The sequence below is a fragment of the Canis lupus genome, chromosome 12 (assembly GCF_048164855.1).
Source record: "Canis lupus baileyi chromosome 12, mCanLup2.hap1, whole genome shotgun sequence".
Taxonomy (NCBI): domain Eukaryota; kingdom Metazoa; phylum Chordata; class Mammalia; order Carnivora; family Canidae; genus Canis; species Canis lupus.
In genome coordinates, this window is record NC_132849.1 from 45,859,542 (window position 1) to 45,872,452 (window position 12,911).

The window sequence follows — 12,911 nt, forward strand, 5'->3', positions numbered from 1 at the left end:
CCCCTAAGTGCTGCAGGAAGTCGGCTTGCTTCTCCCCTCTCCGATCATACGTGTAATTCACACGCTTCGAGCCCAGGATCCTCTCTCCCTGTGTCCCAGGCCGACTTCACCCTCTGTGACTACAGGAGAGACAGACTGGAGGCTGAAGGCTCAAGCCCCGCACCCTGATTAACATCTTCTGGCCCAGCCCAGGGCTTCCCTAAGGCTTCTCCATCCAGCCTCCTCTGTCTCACGCATTTATTCACCTGGCCTCCCCTTCAGCGCCTCAGTTTCTCCTCCTGCCCCGTGGCTGAGGGGTTTTGTCCCTAACAAGGAGGAGTGAGGGAGCTAACAACCTTAAAGATTGTGATGACTCCCATTTTACAGAAGAGGAAACTGAAGCGGTTAATTTGTGTTCTTCTTCCTAGATACTGAGCTGTGTTTCTGCAGGCCAGTCTCCTACCCTCTCTGAACCTCAGCTTCCTGCAGACTATAGGGAAGTTTATATAAAACCTCATGAGGGGCACCTGGGTGGCTCAGTGGTGAGTATCTGCCTTTGGCCCAGAGCGTGATCCCAGGGTCCTGCGATGGATCAAGTCCCACATGGAACTCCCTGCAGGGAGCCTGCTTCTCCCTCTGTCCCTGTCTCTGTTTCTCTCTGTGTTTCTCATGAATAAGTAAGTAAAATCTTAAACAAACAAAAAAAACCTACATGAAAGTACACAGTGGGCACTCACACAGTTATTTTTTTCCCTTCTTTACCCAAGGCAGGGAACAGAACTGAAGAGAGAATCCTGGTTGCTGGACTCTTGGATCAGTGCTCTCTCTTTGTATCCCAAACTCACGTTTCCTATTTCTCTCTGGCCTTACCACCTCCTCCTACTCCCTTGCTGTTTCCAGATTTTGTTCCCGTTCCTTTAAATCTTTACCTCTCTTAGCAGCACACATGAGCCCTGGAGCATTTTTGCCCCCCATTCCCCCCTGGGAGGGTTCTCAGGTCTCATATTTAGTCTAGACCCTTAGATGACTTACAAAGATGCTCTGTCTCTATTTTCCAGTTTTGGGAGGTCAAGTGGCTTTGAAATCTGCTGAGAGTCACACCTGAACCAGGGCAGAAGGGAGAATTTGGAGTCAAGCTCAGTCTGGACACCTGGAGATACTCCCAGCCCACAGTTCTGTTCAACACAAAATATACTCATTAAACACCGGTGCCTGCAGCATAATGGCAAATGCACTGTCTTCACTTCATGGAGTGAAATGTCTGGCAGGTGTTATTTCCATGTGAGGAAGTTGGGGGGGGGCACAGTCTTTTGGCTCACAGATTTTGTTTTTGTTTTTAAGATTTTATTTATTTGAGAGAAAGAGAGAGAGAGAGCACAAGTGACTACGTAGGGGGAAGAGGAGGAAGAGGGAGAGGGACAAGCAGACTCTGCATTGAGCATGGAGACTGATGTGGGACTCCATCTCAGGACCCTGAGATCATGATCTGAGCCAAAATCAAGAGTCAGGTGCTTAACCAACTGCAGGTGCCCCTGGCTCACAGTTTAAACATAAGGGCAGAACCCAAGGGTCCTAATATCCAGGATAGTATGCCCATGAAAAGACATCAAGTAGCTATCAGCAATTTAGGTGAATTGTGGTAAAGAGGAAAGGTCAGAATTGCGATTTCTTTCGCAGCTAGGTTCTTTTCTGTATCTGCAGAAACCCAAAACATGGTGATGAGTATGGCAGAAAGGAAAGTGGAGAAGAAATAACATTTACTGTGTATGCACTATGCATTGGGTTCTGGGTCAAATACTTTGCACAGGTTATCTCTGCAACACTCTCAGCAACTTTGCAAGGTCAATAGTATTATTCCCATTTTGCATCTGGGAAACTGAGTTCCAGAAAGATGCAATAACTCTAGTAAATATCAAGCAGGGATTCAAGCCCAGAACACTCTGCCCAGGACTCATTTTCTTCCCACCACACTCTGATGCCTTGCAGTCCACACTGATGTACACAGAACAAAATTTTATTTAAATTCAATTAATAAACATATAATGTATTATCGGTTTCAGAGGCTGAGGTCAGTGATTTATCATTCTGATATAATACCCTGTGCTCATTACATCACGTGCCCTCCTTAACATCCATCACCTAGTTACCCCCTCCCCTTCTCCCCCTCCCCTCCAGCAACACTGTTTGTTTCCTATAATTAAGAGTCTCTTGTGGTTTGTCTCCCTCTTTGATTTCATCTTGTTTTATTTCCTCTCTTCCCCTATGATCCTCTGTTTTATTTCTTAAATTCCACATATGAGTGAGATCATATAATTCTTTCTCTGATTGACTTATCTCTCACTTAATATATATACACACACCACATCTTCTTTATCCATTCATTTGTCAATGGACATCTGAGCTATAGTTTGGCTATTTTGGATATTGCTGCTATAATCATTGGGGTGCAGGTGCCCTTTCGATCACTACATTTGTATCTTTGGAGTTAATACACAGTAATACAATTTCTGGCTCATAGCGTAGCTCTATTTTCCACTTTTTGAGGAACCTCCATACTGTTTTCCAGAGCGGCTGCAACCAGCTTGCATTCCCATCAACAGTGTGTGAGGGTCCCCCTTTCTCTGCATCCTCGCCAACATCTGTCATTTCCTGACTTGTTAATTTTAGCCATTCTAACTGGAGAACAATTGCATTTTAAACTGAGTAGTTTTAACAGTGCAAAGGCCATGCTCCCTTCCTGCTCTTTTACTTGCTTTCACTCCCCTTCCTCATCTGTATTTCATTCCCCCATTACCTGAGTTTGGAGGAGAGAGCAGAGAGGGGTCTCAAGCTATCCAGACCAAAGCAGGTGCTCTAATTTCCACCATCGTAGGCCATCAGCAGCAGACCCCTGTGGTATTAGCTGTTCCTCAGTCAGGCTGGAGGAACTAACCTAAGGAAAAGTTATTCTTCTTTAGCGAGCGTGCACCCAATTAACACAATCGCTCTGAGCAAGGTGCTTAGCTGCAACAGTTCAGTGATCCTCGGTGACATGAGCAAGCACCACAATTTCTAGAGTTTCCATATGGACCAAAGGTCAAATTTCCCTGGATTTCAGAGAAAGGGGGGCTTAGAAGTGGGAGGCAGTCCACAACCATGGCACAAAAACCAGGACCATCATTTGCATCCTGGGCCCCAGCACAGCACCAGGTCCATCCTTCAGTCCAGGACTCTGACTTGTGATGCTCCAGCCTCACACAGCCACACCAGCTCCACTGGTCTGCTTAGGAGCCTCTAATCACCCCATCAGCCACAAAGCTACAGCAGCTCTTGCTCTGGGCACCAGCCTTGAACAGGCAAGGGCTTTAAAGGCCTTCCAGAGGGAGGGAAAAAGGCAAGAAGATGACAGCTCCAGAGGATACAGCTTCAGAGGAAAAAAAATTATGAGGCCTAGAGAAGGGTCCAGGGAGAACTAGAGGGGAGAGTGTCCCCCTAAGATTGTCAAGTAGCTGATTAGCTGTGAAACCTGAAATAGAAGTCAGGATTCCTGACTCCAGGCCTGGTGACTTGAACTCCTGGCACTTCTTCCTTGAAGCAGGTACCTTGACCTACTTCTCAGAAGCCGCAGGGAAAGAACAGCCTATAAAAACAATACCCAAGTCTAGGAGCGAGTGGGTATCTAAGGGCTGAAGAATGCATCTCCACAACACGGAAAACAGCTCACGAGCCGGGTCAGTAGGACGTGCTCTTGGCTAGGTTCCTGGAAGCTGCCTGGAGGGACACAGGGGGACAGAGCTGCTTGCTACCATGAGATCAGGGCCTGAGCATCTGGGGTACATGCAGAAGGCTGCTGCAGACTGATTTCATCTCTAAACCAGATTTTACCAGAGAGTGAGTGAAGTTTGAGGTATTGATTGCTGACATGTCGGAGTTTAAGGGTACTGAGCAAATTCTCCTACCCTCTTCCCCATCTCTGGTTTACCTTGTGTTCACCCTCTGGGGCAGAGTCAGCTTCCCTTCATTAGTTGCTGCTGCTGCTGCCCGTGGTCCCTGGAGAAGAGGCTCCATTCCCAAGGGAGGTTCAAATCCATGTCCTCTTGCTTCTAGTAAAAAGCTCAGGCATTACCATGCCTTTTGCCCTGACCCTTCTGTCCTTTCACTCTGTCCTTGCTCCCAGCTATCAGGAGGCACCTGTTCTCCACCCATCACCTCCCATCTCCAACCTGTGTGATTCTTGCTTCTACTGGGACACGCTGAAGGACCTGAAGGCCCATGGTGACATTTTCATCCATTGATAGGCATGGCTTAGAAGAAAGGACATGGGAAGCTAATAGCTGATCAGACAGATCATCTCAGAAGGTCAGAACTGGCTTTCTAAACCTTGGCTAAGGAGACCTGTATGACACCACAGCCAGCAGGAACAGGTTTGCCGAGAGCCTGGCCAACATGGTGAAAGTATGGTTTAAATGAAATTGGAGGACGGAGGAAAACCTGACCACTAGGGAAGGATATGGAACGGACATGTGAGATGCTGAACTCTAAGACCAGGAAAGTGTTTCCAGTGGAGGAAGAACACTGGGGTTTCAATGGGCTGGATGCCAACACTCCACAGAAGTTACCCTGGCTCTCCTGAGCCAAACCCAGGCTCCCCAACCTTGTCAACTCATAGCCTTGTATTGGCTTTGGAAAGCACCTCTTCTTTTCTTCCAAAAGATGCTCAGCCTTTGGCAGCCATGCAGTGAGGAATCCCTGGCAATGACCATTTCCCCCTCCCTGGACTTTGCTTAGCCATAGGACCCCTCTTTGATACTCAGCCCCATTTTCAGCTTCTAAATCTTTAGCTTAGCTCTCACTTTTCTGGCTCAGGAAGACAGCTCAGTTCAGTCTCATGACAGGATGGTCAGCAATTCTCAGGTGAAAGTAATAGAGAAGCTCACACATCTATATATCAACACGCATATAACAAAGAAAGTCAGTTTGATGGGGCACCTGGATGGCTCAGTCGGTTAGGCATCTGCCTTTGGCTCAGGTCATGATTCCTGGGTTCTGGGATGGAGCCCTACGGCTGGCTCTCTGCTCAGCAGGGAGCCTGCTTCTCCCTCTCCTTCTCCCACTCCCCCTGTTTGTGCTCCCTCTGCTCGTGCACTCTTTCTCTGTCAAATAAATAAAACCATAAAAAAAGAAAGTCAGTTTGATTTTGAACCCATTAATATCTGGTGTCTGTTAGGTTTGGACTCAGTGGTGCTCTGATTTATGGGACATGCATTTATTGAGAGCATACTGCAGCAAGAGATTCTATTAAACATCACGGGGGGAGAGAACTAAGAATGCTCCCACCATCCCGAAAACTCACAGTCTAGTAGAGAAGTCAAGACAGAAAAATGACATATCAGAGGAGGGATCAAAACAGAGTCTCAGGACTCTGAAAACTAAAATGTTGCTTAGAGGAGTTAAGGAAGACAGACATGAATGGGAAGACATCTGTATTCATGGATTAGAAAATTTAATATTGTTGAAATGTCCATAGTATCTAAAACAATCTTCAGATTCAATACAATTCCTATCAAAATTCCAACAGCATTTTTCTCAGAAATAGGAAAAAATTCCTAAAATTAATATGGAGCCACAAAGACTCTGAATAGTCAAAGCAATCCTGAGAAAGCGGAATAAATTAGAGGCAACACACTTCCTGATTTCAAGCTATATTACAAAGTGATAGTAATCAAAATAATATGGTACCAGAATAAAGACAGGTATATAAACCAATGGAATAAAATGGGGAGCCCAGAAATGAACCCTTACATCTATAGTCAAATGACTTTCAACAAGGGTGCCAACACCATAGGGGAAAGGTTGAGCTCTTCCACAAATAGTCCTGGGACAACTGAATATCATGCAAAAGAATGAAGTTAGACACTTATTTTATACCAAACACAAAGGTTGACTCTAAATGGGTTAAAGACTTAAACATAAGACCAGAAACTATACAACTCCTAGAAAAAAAGCATACTTGAAAAGCTTTTTGGCATTGATCTTAGCAATAATTCTTTGGATATGACACCAAAAGCATAAGTGACCAAAGCAAAAAATAAAGAAATGGACTATAGCAAACTATGAACTTTATACAACAAAGGAAACAATGAACAAAATGAAAAGGCAGCCTATAAAATGGGATAGAATAATTACAAACCATGTTCCTGGAATGGGATTGATATCTAAAATACATAAGGAACTCATACGACTCAACATCAAAAGAATGAAGAACCTGATTTGAAAATGGGCAAAGGATCTGAATAGACATTTCTCCAAAGAAGAATGGTCAGCAGGTATATGAAAAAATGTTCAAAAAAATGTTCAACATCACTAATCATCAGAGAAATACAAATGAAAACCATGAGATACCACTTCAGATAGTTATAAAAAGATAAGAGATAACAAGTGTTATGAGTGTGTGGAGAAAAGAGAACCCTTGTGCTCTGTTGGTGGGAATGTAATTTGGTATAGCAAATTTAGAAAACAGCATGGAGGTTACTAAACAAATTAAAAATAGAACTACCATATAACTCAGCAATCCCACTCCTAGATATACATCCAAGGGAAATGAAATCAATATTTTGAAGAGATCTGCACTCACATCCTCATTGCACCATTGTTCACAATAGCCAAGATATGGAAACAACCTAAATGTTCATTAGCATCTTGTTTAGTAGAATGGATTACAGGTGAGGAGCTCATTTCTGTGATTATGCCAATCTCTGAGAAAGTCTAGTCCAATTCTGTACTCAAGAACAGAGGGAATAACTATGGGGAATTCAAGGGTTCTAGAGTCCACTGTGAAGTAGATTCTGGCCAAAATTCCACTTATGACCTGACTCCAATAGACCCTCACTTCAACCACTTAACCAATATTAAGTGTTCTGAAGAATTAGTGTTACATCCAAGTCATTGTCCAATAATCCCTAGCTGATCCTTTTTTTATGGCCACAATCCACTTTGGGAAAGGGTGGAAGAAATATAAACTTGTGGTGGTTCTGCACTGTTGTGCCTTAAAAAAAACCCAGGCTTTCCCTTTATTCATGGAGTCTTAGGTCTAGCAATTTGATGTGAGGCTGCCACTCTCTTGTAAAGACTTGAGCCAAATATTTTTTTCAGCAGACCAGGCATTTGGTTTTCAAATGTTTGGTTTGTTTGTTTGCTTGCTTGCTTGTTTCTCTAAAGATTTTACTTATTCATGAGAGACACTGAGAGAGACACAGAGACATAGACAGAGGGAGAAGCAGGATCTCTGCAGGGAACCCGATGTGGGACTCAATCTCAGGACCCTGGGATCATGACCTGAGCAGAAGGTGGATGCTCAGCCACTGAGCCACCCAGGCATCCCTAAATTATTTTTAAATCAAATGGGATCCTAGTGGCTAATCATTCATTTTAGCATAAAAAGAATCCTTGGAGGCCTGAAGCTTCTGATTTATCATACCAGCCTTGCTGCCCATAATGCAAATCAAGTCCCTGTACCACTAGCAATCAAGTGTCACCATTTGGTCTTTGCTGAGCCAGGATCTGTTCACAATAATTGAAATAAAGGAGGGGAGGATGTGAGAGGGTCCATTTCAGTTGTAGCATATCACAGCCATTCCTGGCCTACTTAGAATAGCTGCTAAAGCACTCTCAAAGATTCCCTTCATGAGCATTTTCTGGGCCACCTTGGGAACATAGAGGATATGAAAAATGCCTTCTGATATTTATACTTTTCGGTGTCTTTGAATCTCTTCCTCAATATTATACCACATTGTATCTCAGCTTCACTTAGCATTGTTCTCTACTGTGACTAGGATTTAGGCAACCCACCAAGAAAATAGGTAGAAACACTTCCAACTACTCAAATTAGTATGTTAGGTTCAAATTTCTAGAAAATATATCCATGTCTATACATTCAGCCTGAATCAAAATGTTGGTTTTCTTCCTTAAAAAAAAAATCTATTCCTCTTTGTGTTTTCCCCCGTATTCATATAAATTAACAAAAGTTTGTGTGTGTGTGTGTGTGTGTGTGTGTGTGTGTGTGTGTACTTGACCACAGTGGGTTCTAATCATTAACTCCTAGATTGTACTTTATAATTGGCCTCCCTGGGCATGCTGGTACCTAATTCTAGTTATGTTTGGAAATAATGAGGAGTGAAGGGGGTAGAGTAGGGAAGGATAATTGGTTTCTCTTTGCAAGTTAACTCCCTTAGATACATCTTGATGTAAAACAACAATAGACTCATTAGATATTGGAGCAGATCTTGTTTGGACTGGTGGAGGAGGTTCAGTGTGAGGTTTAGGGGAACATGGTCTTCTGAGTTCCTCAGGTTTTTGCATATATTGCCATTCTAGTGCTTGAGGTACACCACTTTCCTAATCAATGCCCTGGACTTTGATATAAGAGATCTAGTGAGGCTGTGAATTCAGCTGAATTTGTAATTCAACAAGTCAGGGACTTTAGTTTTGAGTTATCTCTGTCCTGTGGCTGTAAGAAACGAATTTCTTTTTCATGCAATCTTAGACAATTTGTATGACAATCTGAGAACTTAAGGATTTGAGCTTGTGACTTATTTTCTTCTAAGCAAATTCAATCCAACAGAAGAAGTTATACCATTCTGTAGTCCTTTCATCCCTTTCAACATTCTTGCAGTTTGGCAGGAGCAAATAGTTGGTTCTAATAAACAGAAATCAGGGGCATTATTTATCTTTTTAATTTTTTCCAACCATTGTATATCATGATATTTACTATTGATTATCATGATAATGATATTTACTGCCCTTGGTCTTAAATAACTAAGCGGTGGATTCTCTCTTCCACCCGTTTCCCCAAGATTCTGTTGCTGGCAACCATCTCCCAGCACCAGTTTCTCCCTACTAGTCAAGGTTCGTCCACATAACATAAACCAACTCTGGCTAGCTTAAGCAGCAAAGGAATTCATTAGAATAGTATAGAGTCAACAAGGAAGCCAAAAATCCAAATCCAGCCAGGAACCAAGAGAGATTGGGTATCCAAATACCATCAAGATCATGTCATCAAAATAAGGCCATCATCACTGACACCACCACCACTGGCTACTTGCTGCTGCCACTTTTGGTGTCTCTGACAAAGGATCCCCATTCTCTGCATGTTCTTTCAAACCCAATACCGCAGTAAATACAGAACACCCACCTTCTTATCTTCACAATATTCAAAGTCCTGTACAGTAGCATCTGTTTCACTGATTGCAGACCACATGCTAATACCTTTGGTGGAGAACAAGGAGAACTGTTTTTCTTGGTTTCCATAGTGAGAGGTGGAGCCTTGTCTCCTATATATGTTGGATCTTTACATGAGAAGAGTGGATGCTAGGTGGTCCCATTCCACTACCCATCCCTGAAAAAGTCTAATGGTCTTTAAACTGAAACGATTAGAACAAACAGCAAATAGACAAAAGCTAAGGTAGGTGAAAGTAATTTATTAGAATTAATTATTTTAACAAGTGAAAATCTCCATACCTAGGTAAATTTCTAAGATGCTAAGAAGTCTTGGGAAAAATATTGCAAAGTAACTATCAATAAGCCTTAAAAATTCATGAGAAACTAGAGAGGAATTGAAATTGAATTGACCTTGTAGGAAGGAAAACTGTGGGTTCTGCTAATTACCAGCTTCGTGTTGAATGCTGAGAATTAATACAATCACTTGGTTAAACAGGGTTGCTTGCTGTGAATACCTAGAAAATGATTAAATGAACACTTGGAGCCAATATGAATTTATTAAGGACCAGTCATAGTAACCATCTTTATTTTCTTTTTGAATCAATCATCAACCAATCAATCAATCCATTAGCCCATTAATTAATTGGTTTTTGACTATTGGTAGAAAATGAGAATGTTATGGGTACTGTGTCTTTAAAAAGTTAAAAATACCATTATTTGCTTTTACTATAAAAAGAAACCATGGTAATTATGGAAAAGTAGATAGAATTTTCTAGTGAAATGAACTCTATTATCCATGCTTCCTCCCCACTGAAGTTACATTAAAAGAATAAGAAATATAAGAATCCACAAAGAAAAAGAGACTAAGAGAAGAGAGAAAAGGATCATAGAGGACAGCACATCTTTGGAAGATGGAAAATAAGTGGATGCATGGAACTGATTTGGCAGCACATACAGAGTAGAAAGCAAGTGCCTACAAAGAAGATGCCAATGAAAACAAGGCAATTTGGATAACCGAACTCCAGGAATTCTCAGGAATCAAAGGCAGTAAGAACCAGATGTAGAAGTGGAGCTGAAAACAGGAGAATTGGATACGACTCCTGTCCACTTACATTTCTGATCATATTTTTGCGAGTTGCTTTTAAATAGGAACTGAAAGCAAAAGATACTCAGATGCTTAACAAAAAGATCTAACATGAAAGAGAACAAAATACAAAACAAACAGTAAAAAGGACTTGCAGGAATTAGAGGCAATACTGGTAGTAGGAGAAACCTTTACATGTAACATCACCAGAGAGGGAAGAAAAGATATTACATCAATGAAAGATGGCTTTTATTTTATTGTAGAGACTTATCTGTTTATTGTACAGGGCAAGGGGTAACCAAGTGAATAGATCTTCCATTAACACGGACACTCTGGATTTTTTGTTTGTTTTATATACTAGAATTTTAAAAATGGTTTAACAAAATGTTAAAGGGCTCTAGACTGAGTTTCAAAAATTAATCTTTAAATTTATTTGTTATTGAAGTATACTCAACACACCATGTTACATTAGTTTCAGATGTACAATATAGTGATTCCACAACTCTATACATTATGCTATGCTTGCCACAGTTGTAGCTTCCTTCTGTTACCATACTTTCTGTTCAAGCAACAGAAAGTAATACTAGATAACTTAAACAAAAATGCAATTCATTATAAGGTTATGGGTATCTCACCAAATCAAAGACATAGGTGAAAAATCGGAATCAGAAAGGGCTGGAGCCAGGGCAGCTCTGGGTTCCTGGCAGCAGGAATGTTGGATCAACCAGTTGGATGAAGGCATGACTGCTGTGATGCATGTTTCAACTTTTTGTTTTTAAAGTGCTGGGAGGGAGAGGAGCCTACTTGTCCTAGGTTGGGTCAAGGGTACACTCTCTGGCTAGGGAAGCAAAAGGTCCATTATTAGATAGTTTCACTAAACATACATCAGTAGAAAAGGGAAGTCTCCCCCCTGGAATGTCAGAGTAATATTATCAGGAGAGGGAATAAAACCCAGGGAACAAACCCAGCAAATTTCTATAATATCAATGGCTAAAAATAAGTTTGGAAACAATGAATCTGCAAAATTTTTATTTTTTTGCAATGACAAAGAATAGTCCATTGGAAGTATGTGCAAAAATGTATTCAATCAATTACCTCTCATGGGACATTAAGATTGTTTTCTATTTTTTGCTTTTATAAATAGTACCTTGACAAACATCTTTAGACCCCAGCTTTTGCAGGCATCTTTATTGAAAAGTGGTCGTCTAGAATCCTTGTGGACGAGATGAAAATTTCTAGGCTGGATGACTTCATATGAAGAATGCTGCTGGTCCATTGATGTTGACTTGCAGAGACTTTACTAAAGTTCTGTGGACTTTGCCCTTGGCCTCTTTTTGTTCTACAACTTTATGGATGATTTAGATATGCCATTAAAAAATGTGCTTAACAAATATGTAGATGCCATAGATGTAATAATAATAATAAATATGGTAGAATATCATCAAACTTCAGAATGAAGGGCGGTCCGGGTGGCTCAGCGGTTTGGCGCCGCCTTTGGCCCAGGGGTGATCCTGGAGTCCTGATTCAAGTCCCACATGAGGCTACCTGCACAGAGCCTGCTTCTCCCTCTGCCTGTGTCTTTGCCTCTCTCTCTCTCTCTTTCTTTCTCTCTCTCTCTCTCTGTGATCTCAAGAATAAATAAAATCTTAAAAAAAAAAAAAAAGAAAAAGAAAAAGAAAAAGAGAAATCAGTCACCTACTGACCCAGCTCACTATCAGTCAAATAAGGGTCTGGTGATCTTTACCAAACTTCAGAATGATCCTTATGAGCTGAAATACCAGGTCTAAGCCAACAAAATTAAAACTAACAGGAAGAAATGTTAAAGTTCTGCTTTTTTTTTTTTAATAAAAATCAATTGTTCAGAGACAGGAAGGGTAAATGCCATTTGGACAGAAATTCACACAAAAAGATCTGAAGATTTTATTAAATGCAAAGTCAGTATGGCTCAACAGAATGATAATCAAAGCCAGTGTGATCTTAGAATGTATTAAAATAAGTAAAATATCTAGAACTTGGATGCTAGCCTCCCATATCTTTTGCTCTGGTCAGACTGGAGTGTTGGGTTTTAATTTTGACTGATTATACTTTTAAAAAGAGTAACAAACTGGAGTGCATGCAAGGAATGGCATCCAGTGGATATAATGATAACTTACTGAGTGCTTACTATATGCCAAGCACCATGCCAAAGACATTAAAAAAAAAAAAACACATGAAAGAGGTATAATTTTACAGATAGGGAAACTGAGTCATAGGATGCTCAATAACTTGCTCAAGGTCACACAGCTAGTAAGTTAAAAATCAGAGACTGGAACTCGTGAGTCCAACCCGGGAGATTGCTGTCACCCATCTCATCACACACACTGCTATTTTGTGAAGCAAAACAGGTAACTCCACCACGTAAGTGTGATTTGAGGGACTCTGAGCACATTGTCTGTAGTGAAATATCTCACTGGCTAGCTGGACCACACAAACAGGCACATTATGCACTTGCTCTTTATATCTAAACCCAGAAATCTTAATACTTTGCAGATTGAAAGTCAGCTAAAAAAAGATTTTGATAAAAGGAAGAATTGTTCAAGGGTGCTAGATAGTGGAATTCATTCACTCAACAGCTAGTTGAGTGCTACATCGAGAACTACCATGTACTTGGCAG

The 12,911-nt window shown here is 41.3% G+C and overlaps 1 long non-coding RNA gene across 1 annotated transcript; it reads left to right on the forward strand.

The window, feature by feature from the left end:
- The first annotated feature begins 8,829 nt into the window (after positions 1-8,829).
- Positions 8,830-11,578, forward strand: LOC140601631 (uncharacterized). Its single transcript, XR_012004629.1, has 2 exons — positions 8,830-9,418; positions 11,403-11,578. It is a non-coding gene; the product is annotated as an uncharacterized lncRNA (long non-coding RNA).
- Positions 11,579-12,911: the final 1,333 nt, after the last annotated feature.